Source organism: Cavia porcellus, unplaced genomic scaffold (assembly GCF_034190915.1).
Source record: "Cavia porcellus strain 051 isolate PalLab524CR breed Dunkin Hartley unplaced genomic scaffold, mCavPor4.1 scaffold_8, whole genome shotgun sequence".
Classification (NCBI taxonomy): Eukaryota; Metazoa; Chordata; class Mammalia; order Rodentia; family Caviidae; genus Cavia; species Cavia porcellus.
In genome coordinates this window covers 52,066,553-52,087,508 of record NW_026947491.1, presented here as the reverse complement: position 1 = coordinate 52,087,508, position 20,956 = coordinate 52,066,553, and the positions used below count along the sequence as shown (strand labels likewise).

Below are 20,956 nucleotides of genomic sequence, written 5' to 3'. Positions count from 1 at the left end.
TCTCCTTTTTTTTTTTACAGAAGTATAATTTTCAGCATGTAGGGCTTTTACATTCTTTTTTAGGTTGGTTCCTAAGTATTTCATTTTTTTTGGTTGCTAAAGTGAAAGGTGTTATTTCTGTAATTTCTCTCTCAGTGAGTTTTTTGTTTGTGTACAGGAATGCTACTGATTTTTGTGTGTTGACTTTATATCCACCTATACTGCTGAATTTGTTTATTAATGCTACTGGTCTTTAAATGGGGTGTTTGCGGCCATCTATGTAGAGAACCATGTAATCTACAAAGAGTGATAATTTAACTTCTTCCTTCCCTATCTTTATGCCTTTTATTTCTATCTCCTGTCTGCTTTCTCTGGCTAATATTTCTAGAACTGTACTGAATGGGAGTGGTGACAGTAGTCATCCTTTTCTTGTTCTTAATTTTAGAGTGAAAGCTTTCAGCTTTTGTCTATTTAGTATAATGTTGGTCTGTCATATATTGCCTTTATCATATTGAAGTAGATACCATCTATTCTGAGTTTCTGAAGGGTTTTTATCATGAACAAGTGTTGGAATTTATCAAAAGCTTTTTCTGCATCTATTGAGATGATCATGTGATTTTTGTTTTTGGCTTTGCTGATGTGGTGTTACATTTACTGATTTACTAAACCATCCCTGCACTCCTGGGATAAATCCCAGGTGGTCATGATGTATAATCTTCTTGATTACTTGTTGCATTGTATTTTTAGTACTTTATTGAGAATCTTTGCATCAATGTTTGTTATGAGATTAGTCTATAGTTCTTTTTGGGTGGATCTTTCTCTTGTTTTGGTATCAGAACAATACTTGCCTCCAGGAATGAGTTAGGGAGGATTGCTTCCTTTTCAATTTCATTGAAGAACTTGAGGAGTATTGGCATTAAATCTTCTCTAAATTTCTTGTAGAATTCAGCTGTGAATCCATAAGGACCTGGAATTTTCTTTGTTGATAAGTTTTTAATCACATTTTTAATTTCAGTAACTAATATTGGGTAATTCAAAATTGCTCTATCTTCTTGGTTGAGCTTTGGTAGTTCATATGTTTCTAGAAATCTGTCCATTTCCTCTGTGTTTTCCACTTTATGTGAGTAGAGATTTTCAAAATAGATATTCATGATCTTTTTAATTTCCATGGGATTTGTAGTAATTTCCCTCTTTTCAAGCCTTATTGCATGAATTTGGGTTTTTTCTTTCTTTTTCTTGGTAAGGGTAGCTAGACGTTTGTCAATTTTGTTTATTCTCTCCAAAAAACAGCTTTTTGATTGATTAATTCTTTGTATTTTTTTAGTTTCAATTGCATTGATTTCTACTATAATCTTTACAATTTCCTCTCTTCTATGAGCTTTGGCTTTAACTTGCTCTTCTTTTTCTAGAAGCTTGAGATGAAGCATTAAGCTGTTTATTTGTGCTCATTTTGTTTTCTAGATGTGACAATTTGTTGCTATATAGTTCCCTCTTAAGTCTTCTTTCACTGCATACCACAGGTTTTGATATGTTGTATCTGCAGTTTCACCTGATTGTAAATATTGTTTAATTTCTTCTTTAATTTCACCTGCAACCCATTGTTTGTTCAAGAAATTGTTATTCAATTTCCATGTATTTATGCAGGTTTTGCAATTTCTTTTGCCATTAATTTCCAATTCCAGTGCACTGTGGTCAGATCATATGCATGGGGTAATTCATTCCCTTTAGATTTACTTAAGAATGTTCTATGGGGAGACAGGGTTTTAGCTCACTGGCATTAGCACATACCTGACAAGCATGAAATTGCGAGTTCAATCACTGGTACCAAAAGAAATGTTCTATGGGCTATTATAGGTTCTACTTTAGAAAATATCCCATATGCAGAATGAGTATTTTGATGTCACTGAGTGGAACACTCTATAAACATCAACTAAGTCCATTTGTTCACAAGTTTGATTCATTTCTGTTAAATTTTTGCCAACTTTTATCTAGTTCATCTATCTCTTTGTGATAATGGGGTATTAGGGTTCCCTATTACAATTGTGCTGTTGCTTATTTGGTTTTTCATGTCTATTAATATTTGTCTTATATAGATGTGTGCTTCTGTATTTGTTACATATATATTTATGATTTTAGCTCTTCATCTTGAATTATTTCCCTGACAAGTATGTAGTAACCTACTTTATCTTTTTTGACCATTTTTGGTTTGAAGTTCATATTCTCTGCAAACAGAATAGCTACCCCTGCTTTTTTCTGGATTCTTTTTGCATGTAATATTATTTTCCTTTATTTTCCTTTCCTAATATGCTTTGACTTTTAGTCTATGAGATTCCATTTGAGTCTGATGTGCTTCTTGCACACAGCATATTATTGGATCCTGTTTTTTGCTCTATTCTGTCAACTTATGCTTTTAATAGGTGAATTCATGCCATTTACATTGATAGATATAACTGATATGTACTGGTTCAACTTTGTCATGCTAGTTTCCTGCTGTTAGTTTTCTGCTTTCCCCCCTTGTTTAATTGCTTTCCCTGTCTGGTGGTTTCATTTTGTTGTTGTTCTGGGAATTGTAGACATTTGTATCTCTCTCTAGTATGTCTTTCAGTACTCTTTCTAGGGTTGGCTTGGTGGACATAAATGTCTTCAGTTGTTCTTTGTCATGAATGTATCTTATATCTCCATTAAATTTCAAAGAAAGTTTTGCATGGTACATAAACCTGGGTTGAAAGTTGTTTTCTTTCAGGACTTGAAATGCTTGACTCCAAGCTTGTCTTGACTTGAGTGTGCTGAGAAGTCTTTCTTGATTTTAATGGGTCTTCCTTAATAGGTGAGTTGAGTCTTTTCTCTTACCACTTTAGTATTCTGTTTCAATGCATAATTTCTTGGATCATAATTATTATTTTTCTGGCTGTAGAATTTTTTTTGGTTATGAGTATTTGGCATTCTATATTCTTCAATTATCTACATACCCAATTCTTTCCCCATGTTTGGGAAATTTTCTGCTATTACTTCTGAAAAGAGTTTTTCTATGTCATTTGCATTGAACCTTTCATCTTCATTGGTAGCTACCACTCTTATATTGTTTCTCTTTGCATCATCTTGAAGTTATGGAATTATTGCTTCAGCTGCCTTGTTATTTTTAAAAGTTCTTTCCTTTCATGTTCACTAGCTGCCATCCTGTCCTCAAGGTCTGAAATTCTATCCTCAGGTTCATTCAAACCATTCTGCCAGCTTTCAATATGATTTTTTATTTCTTGAATATCTCTATGAATTTATTTCTTGCATTTGACTTCTTTTCTATATTGTTCATTCAAGGTTTCCATCATTTTCCCATGCTCCTGTACTTTTTCCATCTATCTCTTCTCTAGCTGTGCTGAGCAACTCCTTTATTAAGGTTGTCATTTCTGTCTTTACCTGACAGATTATTTCTAATCTGATTTCCTCTATAGCTTCTTTATTTCACTTGCTATATGTCACAATTTATGTCATTGGCCCTCAGGCCTCATGAATTATGGACTGGACCAAATCTAGCATTTGTGTTTGGTTCATTGTCAAGTGCTTGGATTGGAGGTGTGAGTACTACATTTGCCTAGGATGGAGCCAGAATGTGATGTAATGATAGGAAAAAGATGTGTCTGTCTCTCTCTTTCCTGTTCATGTCTTACAGTTTGTGGCTGCCATGAACTGTGGCCCTGCCATGCCACTCTGCCTTGGAGCCAACTGAGTAAGGATTGATACATCCAAGAACTGTCAGAATTAAACCTTTCCTTCCATAACTTTGGGCATCAGGCATTTTATCTCAACAATGAGTAGAAAGTAAGTAAGACATTATCTTTTCAGAGATTTCAGGTGTATGACCTTTAATGTCCTCTATTTCAATGTCTTCTGTACTTGTTCCCGATGCACAAGATGTTTGAGATTGCATTTTGCTTTTTTGATTTTGTCATTTTCACCTCTTCGGCTAGTTGGTCTTTCAATCCTAGTAGTCTCAACTGTCCATAGTATGTGTTTTAGGGTCCTACTGTGTGGTTGACATTTGTCCAATTGCTGGGCCCCACAATGAAGTGGAAGACCAGACACCTGAATTCCCCCTGCAGAGCCTGTTAAGTGGGTTGATTTTTGATTCCTTTTGATTTCCTCCAACTTGGGAGAGGCTTATCAGCATTGTCCTCAACCCACCTGGTGCTCTCTGTATGGAGAAAGGATTCACTTGCACTCTTGCCAGACTGATCAATGTCCTACAGCTGGCAGGCCCTTTGCTACTGCTCCTGTTTAATCCACTAGGTCCTCTATTTTAGGGGAAAACTCGCCACACTGTCACAATTCTGCTGAGGTCCTCTGTGTGAATGAGGAGTACTAAGTCTCACAAAAGTCCAGCAAAGTTAATCCACTGCTGTCCAAGATCTAGAATCTGAGGGGGAGGGGAAGCAGTGATCTGCAGTAGTCCCAGAGGTCAAGGGGGAAGGCAGCTGATGAGCCAAGGCAGTCTTAGGTTCTGGGTCAAGGTGGAAGGGCAGCCAATGATCTATGGCCATCCTAGGTCCTGGAGTCAGTGGGGAGGGGCAGCTGACTGTCCCAGGTCCAGAGGTCAAGGTGGAAGGGCAGCCTATGATCCAAAGCTGTCCTAGGTTTTGGAGTCAAGGCAGGAGAGGTCTAATTCATTTTGTGCAGAGTTTTTTTTAATATGGTATGAGTTAAGATTTCAATTTCATTCTTCTCCATGTAGATACACAGTTTTCCAATCCCATTTACTGAAAAGACAGTCATTTTTTTCATTATGCATCATTGGTAACTTTTTCAAGAATAAACTGACCAAAGATGTGTGAGTTTATGGGAGGGACCTCTTTACTGTTCTACTTGTTGATGTGTCTGTTTATATTAGAGTACCATGCTGTCTGTATTGCTGTAGTTTTGTAATAGATTTTCAAATCATCTAGAAAGATGCCTCTAGTTTTTTAAATTTTTGTTACAGGTTTCCTTAACTAGTCATTGTGGTTTCATTGGACTTTTTTAAGAATTCTTTTATATATTTCTTGGAATATTTCTTGGTGAAACTCTTCACTTTTGCCTCTAGGTCTATAACCTGGTTTAAATCTCACAAAGTCCCTAAAGGTGAGGCACACAGTATGATTCATGATTAAATCTTCTATACTTTCAAAAATCTTTGGTTTTCCAATTCTTACAGGTAAATGTAGGTCTGAGAAACAAGTATGTAAATGAATTTTAAGGGTGTGGGATAGCAGTAAAGAAACAGAAACATGGATTAAGATAATTACTCGAGCTAGCATTTTGTATGCTACATGGAACAGAAGTGGTTATGGTGAACAAACTTGTCTTGTTTCTACATTTATTGATTAATATACATTGAGCAGTCCTTGCCTTTCTTAGATGAAGACTACTTGATCATGATGTATGATCTTTTTAATGATTTGCTGAATTTTGTTTGTCTGATTCTTTGCTGTGTAACTTATATTGGTTTCAGTCAAATGGAGGAAGATGCAAATTCTTATTTCAGTATTTACTGAATGGTTTTGGCAAGTTAAAATATTTTCCTGTTAGATCTCCATGTGATGAAATTGCCTCTGAGATCACTGTTGAGTGGTAATAAACCTAGATTTTGTGACTGATGCTAGATCTTCAGTACAGATTATGCTTGATTAGCTTATTATCAGGGACTCTAGTGAGTGTGAGCCCTATGTCATTCATTAGTGGACTGAATGTGTCTAGGACATCTTCTGTTGGATAAGCATCAACTTCATGATTAACAGAAATAAGAACTGTTTACATCTGCAATGACAGGTGTAAATTCTTCAAGGACTCTGACAGGGCTCACTCTGGATAACTGCATGATTCCCTGGGCTGGTTATATCACCCTGTTCTGTGGCTGAATTGGGTAGAGACTGAATCTCAGTTATTTCAGGGTCCACTGTTGTTGTAGTTTAGATCTGTGGTCTCCCTCAAAAGTCTAATGTATTTGGAAGGTGTTTGAATGACAGGAATGCTATACTCATCAGTGAATTTATCCACCGATTAATTTTTCAGCTAACTATGAATAGAAAATAAGAACCAAAATAAACCTCATCTCCTATAAGTTGTGGGTATGAGGACAAGAAAGTGACTAAGACAAATTTTGAAACTGGGAATGGGACTATTGCTTAAGAAGTTTAGAAGCCTTGGTACTGATTTGTGAGAAGTTGGAAAAGTCTGGAGACAGATGCCAAAAAAACTATAGAATGTTGTAAGCCAATCTTGATGGAAGATTGTAGTCATAACTCAGAAGGCTGGAATACTGATAGAAATACAGAAAGTAAGAGCTTCACTAGGAGGTGACAGTTGAGAAACAGGACTCTACTGGCAGTAGAACTTGAGACTACGTGTTATGCTCTGGCAGAACATTTGCATACATTATGCTCATGTCTTGTGACTTTGCAAAAGACTATATTAAGGGTAGGAGTCTAAATAACCTAGCAGAAGAAATTTTAAGGCAGGCCAACATTCAGATTGTAGCACAGGGTACCCCTTGGCTTGTAGACTTTAATTAAATTTATAGTAAGAATCATGAGCAAGAAGCACATTTATAATATTTTCAGTTGTACCAGGAAGAAGCATCTCCAAGCTGGAGCAAGGAAGACAACATAGTTACTGAAAACATTAGCATTAAAAAGAAGCTAGGTATTTTGCATCTGGACAATAGAAATGATTCTTTAAAGGTGTCTCAAGAATCAGCAAGAGCCCACCCTTCAGTGGCTCAAAAGTATAAAAGAGTAGAGGTAAATACCTACAAAAGACTTTGCTTGAAGATGGGAACTCCAGGGCAACCTACTCAAAAAGATTCACCTAAGCAATTGGTTCTCTGGGATTCAATTTATAGTGCTCAGACATCCAAGCACTCAGAGACTTTTGCAACCATGATGTAAAGGATTCCATTTCTGTTCAAGGCAGGCAAAATGAAAGTTATGGGATCATGAAGCTTCCACCCAGATTTCAGAAGACCTGGAAAGCTATGAAAGGGAACCCTTAGGAGGGCACTATGTGAAGCTGTAAAAGTGAATCTGACAATGCAGTGAAGACTCCAAGAATTTGGAAAATTCAAGAACACTGAAAATCTGCTGAGGAAAGCACTAGTAGTGAGCAAAGCCATCCCAAGAGAGAGGCCATGAAAACTGCATCCAGGAATGTCATAGTGTTGGAGATCAAAACCCAGCAGGACAGACCTTGGCATCATTCATATTGTGTGGGTGTTGGGGGCACCTCAACTGCTTTAAATGTATATCCTGCTACAATTTGTCATGAGTGTTGAACATGGAACTACAAGATATCATATTTCTCCTGCTGGACTCTGATCTTGCTTGCTAAACGGTCTAGATCCTTTAGATCCCACTTTTTCTTGCTGTTGGAAATGGAATATTTACCTTGTGTCTTTGTATGTTGGCAGTGTTTTATTAAAAAAAAAAAAAACACTGGCTCAGACATCTAAATGGTTTCCTTCAGTCTTAGAGAAGACTTTGGACTTGGACTTAGCAGCAATCACAAAACTTCTAAGACTTTGACAACTCTTAGAGATGAGCTAAATGCATTTGGCACAATGAGATGGACATTAGTATTTTGAGGACTGGAGTTTAATATAACAAAAAAAGTGAAGAATCCAGGCACTACCTGTTTTAGTCTGTATTCAATCCCTATAACTAAACAGCTGAGATAATCAAAATAAGAAGAGTTTATTTAGATTTACACTTTGGGAGGTTTCTGTTCACAGTTACTTGGCTCCATTGCTTTGGGCGGGTGGCAACACAGTATCTCCTGGCTTAGAGTGCATGGAAGAGGAAGTTGCTCACCTTGTGGCAATCAGGAAGCAAAAAGGGAGAGAAGAGGGTTTAGGGTCCCAATATCCCCTTCAAGGGTACAGATTCAGTGACCTCCCTTCTTTCCACTAGGCTCCATCTCCTAAAGATTCCACAACCTCCCGAGAGCACTGCAGTCTGGAAATCATGCCTTTACACATGGTCTTTGGAGGATATTCTAGATCCAAAACAAAGCATTCCTCTGTGCAAAGCAGTTGTCTTTCATATGCACATTCACGTTACTGCATAAACTTCTCTTGTCTTGAAATGCCACTCAATTTTTTCCTTCCTCTCCCACTCAACCTTTGTTTGGCCACTGCCCTATGTCCTCCAAGTCACTGTTGTCTCATTTCTTTACTATTTTGTCTATAATGCACATATACTGGAAGTTGAGTCTTTAACTTTTATCTAAAAATGCATTTTCTACAAGTATTTAATAAAATAATTATGCTGAGCTTAGTATAATGGTAGTTAACATTGTTTAGCTATGTTGTTTATGAGGAAGAAAAAGACATGGTAATGAAAGAAAATTTCTGTGTTACTAAGCACTGTAAGTTAATTCAATCTCTTGGCCTGCAAGCTTTTTCTGTAAGGACCACATACTAAGTATTTTAGGTTTTGCAAGGCACACAAGCTGTGGAGCAAATATTCACTTTTGTTGTAGTGTAAAAATAGGTACAGAGAATATGTAAGCAAATGAACATAACTGTTTATCCATAAAACTTTACTTGCAAGAGCATTTAGTGGGTCAGATTTGGCCTGAGGATTATAGGTTGCCAATCCTTATACTGGGTCACAGGATTCCAAACACAGCAGAGTTTTGTTATGTTTTGTTTTTTAATAATAAATTCTGACAACCTGAAGGATTGAATACCTTTTGATCAAAAGCTGTTAGCTGACACTTAAAGAAAAAAAAAAACATTTCACCTTAGAGAATGTTAATTCACATAAAGAAAAACATGAAGTTAGTAGTTAAGCCAAAAAGAAATTGTAGAATAAACCATTTCATACTTTAAATATGGTTTGGAATTATACTGTATATCGTAAAAGTGCTAAAGAAATAAAAACTGTGTTTTTTTTTCAGATAAATCTTTTGATTTATCTGAAGCACAGCAGATACTCACATTAGTCCATAAATAGCTTTGCACTAGACTTTCTGGCTATATCAAAATTCTAGCAAAGGTGTCAATTGTGCAGTTCAAGGATAAAGTCAGTTGTGTGGAATTTGACACCACTTAAATGTAAACAATATTGTTGGAATAAGCACATTCCTTCTTAGAACTTACATAAACCTGGAAAATATAATTTGTCCATAAGTGCTAGTGATGAAAAAGTAGGCAAGTCACTATGAGATAAATGACGCCATTCATGGTATTTTAAACAGCTAGAGTCATATATTGATGACTTTGCACCATTTACAAACATTAAACTTTTTATTTCTATAGCCCTACCTTCTATTCTTCCATCCTCCCATTCTTCCATCCTCCCATCCTTCCATCCTCCAAAAAATTTACTTGGAATCTTTTAATCCTGCTATCCAGCAGGATAAAATGTACCATTTATATCAAGATTCATATAATGTGCCTTCTTACCTCTCAAATAATTAATCAAGTCTTGCAGATCTCTTTCTGGGCTTTTTTAAACCTTACGCTACACAATTTGACTGACACATGATTTCAGTTCATGAAGCCAAAGCCATTCCTAGATCTGATGGTACCAAATGGAGAAATAAATAGATCTGTGTACAAGAATCTTTTCACGGAATAATATAGTTAGAGCTGTGCATGAAAAGCAGAAGCTTGACATGATCAATGACCAATTTTTAAAGTTATTTCACAGGTTGAAAACAAAAGAGATTTGAACAGTAACTCCCTTCAAGAACTGCTATCCTGTAAAGGTTAAGTGGCCTCTATTTCTTGAATTCACCCAAGAAATAAGGAACAAGAGTTATAGCCCAATATGTTTCCCTTTATCATGCTTTCTTTTTAATTTTTCTTCTGATCTCATGTTTTACTTTTAAAAGAACATAATTATATAAGAATTGCATATTTTATTATGACCTCTCCTAATAAAATAATTTGATTTAAAAATGAAACAAATTGTATTACTATGCAATTACATCTCACAATTGATGGCAAAGGCAATTAGGCGAATGTTAGATTCTGGATATGAAGGTAACTACTACATTGTGAAATTTAAGAAAAAGGTAACATTGCTCTGTTGAGAGAGAGGGCCTGGTTGGAAGAGTAGGTGACTGGGGCCATAGCCTGAAAGGGAATATGCTTGTGCCCAGATCTTCCCTTCCCTCTGCTTTCTAACCTTGGTGGGTTCTGCCTTGCCCTTCCACTTGCCACTTCTGCCTTGGAACCAGCCAACTATAGACATGATAAGCCAAATAAACTTCTTCTTTAAATTGAAGGTTTCAGGTGTTTTGTCCCAATGAGTAAAGATTACAAGAGTTATATGTAATATGATAAGAGAAGTAGAGGTCAAACTATCCAGAGCTGTCAAGGAAGCTATTAAAAAAGAGAAACTTTTAGACTCTTGTTAGTTAGTTTGTTCATTTTTGGTTTGGTTTGGGTTTTGTCTTTCAGTGCTCAGGATCAAAGCTATGGCCACATACATGCTATCAAATTATTCTAGTGCTAGGCTACATTCTCAACTCTGCATTAAGTCTTCAATGATGAATGGCATTAGCCAGGTTTAGAGCAGAAGGGCATTCCATAGTAAGAGAGACTAGGAAGCCAAAAATTACCTGGGCATTCTCAAAATTGGGTCTGCTTTCATGGAACTTTTGTCTCAAAGCCTGGATGAATTTCTTTCCAGGACCATTTTTTGGGGGAGCATTGATGATATCTCTGCTCCTACTTAAGTGGAATATAGTCATATAATTTTTACCCAGAAGGGCTTTCCATGTGAACTACAAGTCAGTGTTTCACATATCAAAGGAATTTAAGGCTCCTGCAAGTGAGAAATTATTATTGAATAGAGTACCTGTACAGAGAATTTTTTGCAGGGGATTTTTCAAAAACAGAAATTTAATGCTTTTTAACATTGAACTGTCAAATCTGACTCTTTGGAAAAATGTATACAATGGATATCAGGACTGGAGACTAACATTTTTCTGGAAGATATGTGCAATAGCATATAGAAAAGACAATTTAATTAACCAGAACAAATTATCTAGTTACTCAAATTGTCTTTGTTTTAGTTGAAAAGTATAAGTCAGTTCCTGGCTTTAAGAATAAGGCATACTACAGATTCCTAAAACTTTTGTCAATATGTAAAGAACTTATAGTTTGTTCTATTTTGCACTTCAGTTACTACTGTACAGCACTAAAAATGCATAAGCTAGAGGAGACTGGGATAACACTCATTGGTCTCAAGAAAATTGGCTGAGCTATTAAGTACACCTCTAATAAAACCAATTTTTCTGTGTGTAAAAGGTAAGTAAAAGGGGAAATAATAAAATTTGGAGAATTCAATTTCTGTTCATTTAATGTGGGAGTTGAAATGGGAAAAAATTTCCATCATCAAGATGCATCTGATTAGCTTCATCATAGTATTATTTGTTACACCAATTCTTTTACATTCTCCCTCTACTTGTAGTAATCATGGCTTTTCAGCTAAAAATCTGGATATACCCACTGATAAAGGAATTTTTGATGAATGAAAAATATGTTTAATAAGGTATTTATAAAGATTTTCAGTCTTACTTCACTAGGTATTTGCCCATTTAAATTGTTTGATGGAGGAAATTATATTCTAAGGGTCAATCCCTGGATGAAAATTTATGCTTAAGTAATGTATTAAGAAAATACCCAAGAGAAACTAAGGAAAGGAACTATGAAAAACAAAAGAGTGATAGGGAAGAACGCAAGTAATGATACAATCTCAAAGTCCCTCACAGTTGTTCAGAAAGATTCAGGGGATTTGTGGAATGAATTCTGAAAAAAAAGGAAATGGGTCTTATATCCCCAACCTCAAAAACTTAATGCCACTAAAAGGCTTTTGGAATTTCCTAAGCACTTTGACCTTGAGCATGCACATAAAGAGCTCTGTGATAGCCTGTTTGGATCACTAAAAAAAGACACATGTGTTTGCTGTGAGAAGGAAAAGATAGCTGATATCTTTAAAGAGAAGGAAGATATGAAGGATGTAGGGGAGGAGGGAAGAGAAGGGAGGGAGAAGGAAAGGAAGATGAATGGGGAACAAAGAACAAAAGAAGGAAAGAGAGTAGGAGGGAAAAAACTATAAAATGAAGGAGGTAGAAGATTTAAATGGAGCAGTGATGCAGGCTCACACAAAATAAAAATTGTTTAGAAAAATTCTAGATGCATTGTCTCATAATTATCTTAATTTTCCTTATCTACCACTTAGGAAAACATCACTAATCGAAGCATACAGAAAGTGGAAGTACTTAGATGGGGCAAGAATGAGGAGTAAATCACCACACATTATAAACATTTTACTTACTCTTCTCCATTTGGATGCATCTATGACAACTGTAGAATATGTAAATAACATATTCTACACAAATTCTGCCAAAGCCTATTAGCACAAACCTATTATGCATTGTAGTTGACTTTTTTATGTCATTTCCTTTAGAATGCTTTCTAAACTCAAAATTGTATAAACCACACTGGATCTCCTTGTCATTAGTCTGAGGTAAAAGATTATGCTGCTGTATGAAATTGGTAGGTATGTATAAGTTTGATTTCTCAACATAGGAGAGAACTATAAGGTAATTTGCATGCACAGATGCTCCAAGATAACTTGAAAGTTGTCTCTGCTTTCCTTGACATTCATGAAACAAGACTATACCCAAAGGCGGTGTCTCAAGGTCACACTCTGGATTTTTCTTTATCTTTGATTTCCCTTCATTCAATCCCTACAAATTTATATTGGTAAAATGAGCTCACTTTGTACTGAATGACCCATCTAAATGAATACTGATGTTGTGTAACTTCTCATACTCGTAGTTCTATCAGACATTCACTTGACAGCCTCTAGTGGATAAAAGAGATTAGAAGATAATGGTGTTATGAGTTCCTTTCTTCCTATCTAGCTAGGTATTTCCACCATCTTCAGTAAGATTTTTAAAAGTGGAATTCTGCATTCAGACATAGTTCTAGGCCTCAAAACTTTTACTTCTCTTGTCTCAAAGTACATATCCTTATATTTTAATATAGGTGAAAATGTTATACATATATGAAGTTTTCAATTAATAGAATATTTTTATTATAAACATCAAAGGAAATAATCAGAATTAATTGTATTTGCCCTGCATGCCACCCCACCAATCCAGAGGACCATTGCACCACCCTCTGCTCAGACTCTGTGCCAGAGATCCCGGTGCACTTTTCCTGCGTGCTGCCAGCCTGCTTCCCTGAACAACCATCCCCTTTTTCTAAATCAAGTACTGCTATTGATGTTTGGCTCCCACTCCTCTTCCCAGAACTACAGTGGATTAACCAATCTGGGTTGATGGGAGACTCGGTAACCTCTCACCCAAACAGAAGATCTTAGCAGGCTTCAGTCACTACAGTGAATTTTCCCCTAAACAGAGATCTTCAGAGGGTAAATAGGAGCAGCAATGAAGCTCTCTCCAGGTGTAAGATCTTGGAGAGCTTGGCAAGGAGTAGGTGACTCCTTCCTCCATGCAGAGAACATCAGGCAGGTTGAGGAGTGTACCAATAAGGCTCCCCCAACTTGGAGAAAATTAAAAGGGTTTTTGAGACACCCAGTGACACAGTGGGTTCTCAGCTGAGACAAGCACTATAAACATGGAAATCTGGCAGCCTGTAATAACCTGAAGACATAGCAACAGCAGGAACTAAGGGTTGACTTACATGAATACTCCTAGGCTAGTCAGCCCAGGAAGAATTAGGACTCACACAACAAGACCTGCAAGAGAAGTTCAGGTGACTGGCCCTCCTCTTCATTTGAGGTATTCAATAATAAGACAAACATCAACCACACAGGAGGACCCTAAGATACACACTACTGACAGTTGTGATTATTGGGAATAAAAAGCCAAATATTAGCCTAAAAGGTAAAAATGACAAAATGAAAAAGCAAAATGAAATCTCAAACATCTAGTCCATCAGGAGAAAGTACAGGAGACATGGAAATAGAGGACTTTAAAAGTCATACATCGGAAATCTCTGAAAAGATAGCAAATGAAATAAAAAAAAACAAATCCATGAGGTTATACATGAAATCAAATCAGAAATAATTTCTCATATAAAGGCAGAAATAACAACCTTAGTAAATGAGTTGCTCAGCACAGCTAGAGAAGAAATAGATTAAAAAAAATACAGGAGCATGGGAAATGGATTGAAACCTTGAATGAACTTTATAGAAAACAAGCAGAATCCAAGAAACAAAAAATTCTATTTAAAGCTGGCAAAACCATTTAAATGAAACTAAGGATAGAATTTCACACCTTGAAGACAGAATCACAGGTAGCGATCATGAAAGGGTAGAACTTTTAAAAACAACAAAGTGGCATGAAATGACAATCCACCAGCTTCAAATTCACACCAAGAGAAACAATATAAGACTAACAGACATTAATGAAGATGCAGGAGTCAACATGAATGAGATTAATAAACTATTCACAGACGTAATAGCAGAAAATGTCTCAAACATGGGAAAAGAATCTGATATGTGGATAAATGAGGCCTATAGAATGCCAAACAGTCACAACCAACATAAATATACACCAAGATATATAATAATTAAGATGCCAGACATAGAGCATAAAAACAGAATACTAAAAGCTGTTAGAGAAAAGAAACAACCCACCTACCAAGGAAAGCCCATTAGAATCAACGCAGGCTTCTCAGCACAAACCTTCAAGTTAAAATGAACTTGGAGTTAAGTATTTCAAGTCCTAAGAGAAAACAACATTCATCCCAGACTGATGTACCCAACAAAACTGTCTTTCAAGTTTAATGGAGAAACACAATACTTCCATGACAAAGAACAACTGAAGAAATTCATGTCCACCAACTAACCCTACAAAGAGTACTGAAAAACATACTAAACAGAGATAGAAATGAGCAATATTGAAACAACCAGCCTGCCTCCCTGGTAAGCAGCCAACGCTTCAGCAAGCAGCAGCTGCCCTAGGGGGAGAACCACCCAGCGTCCCCCAAGATCTGTACTATGTCAGAATTTAGGGAGATGTGAAACCGAGCAACCAGCTCGCCTCCCTGGTAAACAGCCATGAGACTACTGGCATGTGGGCTGAGAATCAAACATCCCATCACCCTCCTTCCCCATTAGCAAATGGGAGCCAGAGGTCTGAGCATCTCTTGGGAGGTTGACCATATGCAATATAGCAAATAGCGGATATTTCCTTCTACCAACTCTTTGAAGTCAAATATTGTTATCACTGTTTTACTTCGTTCTGGTTAATTGTTTTTGCTTTATTCAATATTCTGCTTTGATAAGTTCTATAATGTTCTGTATTTGGTTTTGATTTTGCTATACTTGATTAATGAGAATAATGAGATATACTATGGCACCTATCACTGTACCCCAGTAGCCTGTTGTGATATTCTGTACCAGTTTCACTGTACTGTCTCAATTGGCTATGTTCTGTCTTGTTCTGTTGTATTTCACTACCTTCACAATAAAAAAAAAAAAGAGACCATTATGTCCAGAACAACAAAATGAAGCCACAGGCTGGGCAAGAAATTAAACAAGGCAGCAAAGCAGAAAACAAACAATAGGAACCTAACATGACAAAGTTGAGCTGGTACATATCAGTATATCCATAAATGTAAATGGCTTCACTTCACCTATCAAAAGAAACAAATTTACAGAGTGGTTCAAGAAACAGGATGCTGTATACAATAAACACATTCGACTTAAAAGGAAACAAATAGATTAAAAGGATGGAAAACAATATTCCATGCAACAGATAAAGGCAGGGGTAGCTATTCTGTTTGCAGACAAAGTGAACTTCAAATCAAAAATGATGAAAAGAGATAAAGAAGGCCATTATGTCCTTGTTAGTGGAAAACTTCAAGAGGAAGAACTAACAATTATAAATATATGTGCACCAAATACAGGAGCACCAAACTATATAAGACAAATACTAATGGACATGAAAAACCAAATATACAAGAACACAATTGTAATAGGGGACCTTAACACCCCACTATCACAGAGAGGTAGATCAATTAGACAAAAAGTTAGCATAGAAATAACAGAGCTGATTCATACCTGTGAGCAAATTGACATAGTGGATATTTACAGAGTGTTCCACCCAACCACATCAGAAGATACCTTCTTCTCAGCTGCAATGGGACAGTCTCCAAAACAGACCATATATTAACCCATAAAATATTCTTAAGTAAATGAAAAGGGATTGAAATTGGCTCATGCATAATATCTGACCATGGCGCCATAAAATTGGAAATCAATGGCAAAAGACATTGCAAAACTTGCATAAATACCTAAATATTAAATAACAACCTTCTGAACAACAAGTGGGTTATAGGTGAAATTAAAGAAGAAATTAAACAATGCCTACAACTCAATGAAAATGCAGATAAAACATAACACAACCTGTGGGACACAATGAAAGTGGTCCTAAGAGGGAAATATATAGCAATAGGTTGTCACATGAAGAAAACGGAGTAAGCACAAATAAACTACATGCTACATCTCAAGCTTCTAGAAAAGGAAGAGCAAGTGAAACCCAAATCTCATAGAAGAGAAGAAATTGTAAAGATTAGAGCAGAAATTAATGAAACTAAAAAAAAAGTACAAAGAATTTATGAACCAAAGAGCTGGTTTTTTTTTTTTTTTTTTTAGAGAATAAACAAAATTGATAAAACTGTAGCCAATCTTATAAAAAAAGAAAGAGAAAACTCAAATTCATCCAATAAAGACTGAAAAGAGGGTAATTACTACAGATCCCATGAAAATTCAAAAGATCATGGACCTACTTTGAAAATCTCTACTGAAATAGGGTGGAAAACATAGAGGACATGGACAAATTTCTAGAAACATATGAACTACCGAAGTTCAATCATAAAGATATAACAATTTTGAATAACCCAATATCAGCTACTGAAATTGAAAACATAATTAAAAACTTACCAACAAAGGACATGATGAATTCACGGTTGAATTCTCAAGAAAATCTCAAGATTTGATGCCCATATTCCTTAAACACTTCAATGAAATTGAAGAGAAGCAATTCTCCTTAAATCATTCCTGGAGGCAAATATCACACTGATACCAAATTCAGAGAAAGACCCAAGCAAAAAGGAGGATAATAGGCTAACTCACTAATGAACATTGATGCAGAGTGGATGAAAAAGATGTGGTATTTTTATAAAAGAGCAGTATTACTCAGCTATAAAAAGGATGATCTTGGGGCCTTGACAGGTAAATGAAGGCAACTTGAGGCTATCTTCATAAGTGAAATAAACAAGACTCTCTTTAGTAAATGTAACACTGTCTCTCAAGTGTAAAAAATAATAAAAACTGAAAGAGTAATAAGACCCAAAATGTGTAATACATATTGTAAAAGTGAAAGGAAAGGAAAATTCTCTAAAGGGTTTAACTGTCTGTATAAAGGTATAAGACAGATGACCATATTACTAAACTTTTGTTGGATCATTGAACAGAATCATTTGCACTGTCAATGTTTGGGTGTCTAACCATTGTTTATGCTTTGATTTTATAACTTGAACAACTGATTCTAAGATGACAATATGTAATATATCAACTAACAATTTCTTAGTGTTAATTTTTTGAATTCCGTATTATTCTACCTGTTTTTCTTTTTGTTTTTTATTTTTCTTTCAATAAATACATAAATAAAATTAATTTTATTTAAGAATTTTTAATTAATTAATCACTGCCTTACATATTTTTTTCAAAAAATTCTTATGTGCACATTGAAAAAAACAAAATAAAAATCACATTTATTACACTTCTTCAGGGAACACAGTAAAGCATCCTGAGATTTTAAAAGATATGCATACCAATACATGTATATATACACACACATTTTCCACTTTTAAACAAATATTAAATAATACTGTACATATTGTGAAAAATATTTTATCAAAGAAACATACATCAACTTCTCACACCAAACTATTTTATGCTTTTTTAAAACTTCAGAGTAGTTCATAATATGGGAAAACCATATTTTTATCAACTTCCCATCAATGGACACTTGTATTACCTCTAAGTGTTTGTTCTAATGAATAATGCGCCAAGCACCTTCACAACCAATGGGTTACAGATGAAATTAAAGAAGAAATTAGACAGTTTCTGCAATTAAATAATAATGCCAATGTAACATATCAGAACTTATGAATGCAGTCCTATAAGGGAAATTTATATCAGAAGCAGAGCAATCTCAAATAAACATCCTACTGCTGAACCTCAAGTTTCTAGAAAAAGGGAAGCAAGAAAAGCCCAACGCTTACAAGAGGGTAGAAATTATAAAGACCAGAACAGAAATTAATGCAATGGATACTGAGAAAATAATACAAAGAATGTAGAAAAATCAAATCAAACTGACAAATGTTTAGCAAACCTTATTTAAAAAAAAAAAAGAGCAGACTTAAATCCATACCATTAGAAATTAAAAGGGGGAAATCACAACAGATTCCATAGAAAGCCAAAAGATCATCAATATCTACCTCACGCACCTGTATTCTAATAAGATGGAAAACACAAAAGAAGCAGATTGATTCCTAACTATGTATGAGTTATCAAAGCTGAATAAAGAAGTTATAAAAAAATTCTAAATAAACCAGTATTAGTCAATGAGATTGAAGATATAATTAAAAACCTACCAACAAAGAAAGGTCCAGGACCTCACACATTCACGGCTGAATTCCACAAGATATTTAGAGGAGACCTAATGCCATTATTTCTCAAACTGTTTAATGAAACTTAAAAGGAAGAGGTGCACCCAAATTCAATTTTGGAAGCAAGCTTGCTCTACACAGAGAAGGATCCAACCAAAAAAGAGAGCTATAGGCCAGTCTCTATAGTGAACATAGATGCAAAAATCCTCAATAAGATACTAGCAAACAGAATGCAGTAAGTCATCTAGATGATTATGCAACATCACCAAATAAAATCCATCACAGGGATGCAGAGCTGGTTCAACATACGTAAATCAACCAATGTAATATATCACATTAATAGAGCCAAGGACAAAAAATCTGATCTTCCTAATAAATACAGAAAAAAGCCTTTGAAAAAGTCCTAACACTCATTCATTATAAAAATTCTACAGAAAATTGGTAAAGATGATCTTTGTGTCCATCAGATAAAAGAAAAGCAGCCAACTTCATACTAAATGGAAAACTGAAAGTTTTCACTCTACCATCAGGAACAAGACAAGGATGTTCAGTGTCACCACTCATGTTAAATATAGTTCTGGAAACAACCAGAATTGGACAAGAAAAAGAGATAAATGGAATAAAAATGGGAAAGAAAGAAGTTAAATGATTACTATTTGTGAATGACATATTCTGCACAGAAGACCTCAGAAACTCCACCATAAGACTTCTAGATTTAATAACCAAATATGATAGAGTAGCTGTATAAAAAGTCAGCACTCAAAAATTGATAGCACTCCTCTACACAAACAGCAAACTCATTGAGAGAGAAATTAGGGAAATAACACCTTTTACAATAGCATAAAAAAGGAAATCCTTAGGAATCATTCTAACAAAAACAAAAGACCTCCACTTTGAAAACTGCAGTACTCTGGAAAAGGTTATCCCTTCCTCCATTACCCAGGGATGGCACGGCTGGTCAACAAGAGGAGTCTGAATTCATGATCCTTCTTTCCTCCATTGTTCTGGACAGTGGGGCTGGCAAGAGGAGTGTGGATTCAGTTCCTCCTTTTCTCCATTGGCCCAGGACTGCACAGCAGGTGAAAAAGTCCAGAATTAGCTTCTGTCTTCGTCCATCAATCCAGGACACAGCAGGTGAGAAGAAGTCTGAGATCTGCCCCTCCCTCCCTCTGCCCTTCCCTTTAACCCAGACTGATGTACCCTGCAAAACTAACTTTCAAAATTCATGGAGAAATAAAATACTTCCACAACAGAGAACACTGAAGAAATTTACAACCACCAAACCAACTTTGCTGAATGCTCTGAAGGACGTACTAGAAAGAGGTAACAAAGGCCACAAACACAGGAATACCAACACAAAATGTCTCCAACCAGGGAAAGCAATTATACAGAGAAGAAAGACTAGAAACAAACAACAGAAAACATGAAAAAGAAAAGCCAATACACGTCAGTTATAATCATTAATGTAAATGATCTCAACTCACTGATCAAAAGCAGCAGACTGACAGAATATATCAAGAAGCAAAAGCCAACAATACGCTACATTTGAGAAGCACTTCTAACTCAAAGAAATTCATAGACTAAAAGTCAAAGGAAGAAAAGCAATTCTCCGTGCCACAAAAAAATGTAAAAAACAAGCATAGCTAGTCTGTTTGAAGATGGTGCAAAACTTTAATCCAAAATTGATAAAAAGATAAAAAGAAGGTCACTATATACTTAATAAGGGAAAACTGCAAGAAGAAACAATAAAAATCATAAATATTTAGGCACAAAACACATCTTTACCCAACTACATTAAAAATATTAACTGACATGAAAAGCAAAATAAGCACTAACACAATTGTAGTAGAAGCCCTTAATAACCCACTCTCACAAATAGATAAACTAGACAAAAAAATCAACAAAGAAATATTAGCGTTAAAACTAAGCTTATGAACAATTAGACCTGGTAGGTATCTACAGAATGTCCCAGCCCGAAACATCAGAATATACATTGTTCTCAGCTGCACATGGGACATTCTCTAAAACAGACCATATATTATTACTGACAAAACATATTTAAGTAAAGAACAAATAAAACTGATAAAGCATTAAACAACCTCATCAAAAAGAGGAAAGAAAAAGCACAAATTCAAGCAATTAAGAATGAAAAGGGGCAAATCACAATAGATCCCACAGAAATCCAGATCTCATTGGTGGGACTCTATATTCTCATAAGATGGAAAATACAGAGGAAATGGATAGATTCCTAGACAAAATTGAATTGCCAAAACTAAATCAAGA

General features: G+C 35.5%; 1 pseudogene; it reads left to right on the top strand.

Annotated features, from left to right (window-relative positions):
* Nucleotides 1-8,333: 8,333 nt before the first annotated feature.
* On the top strand, nt 8,334-9,788 carry LOC111758607 (poly(A) RNA polymerase GLD2-like; annotated as a pseudogene).
* The last annotated feature ends 11,168 nt before the right edge of the window (nt 9,789-20,956 follow it).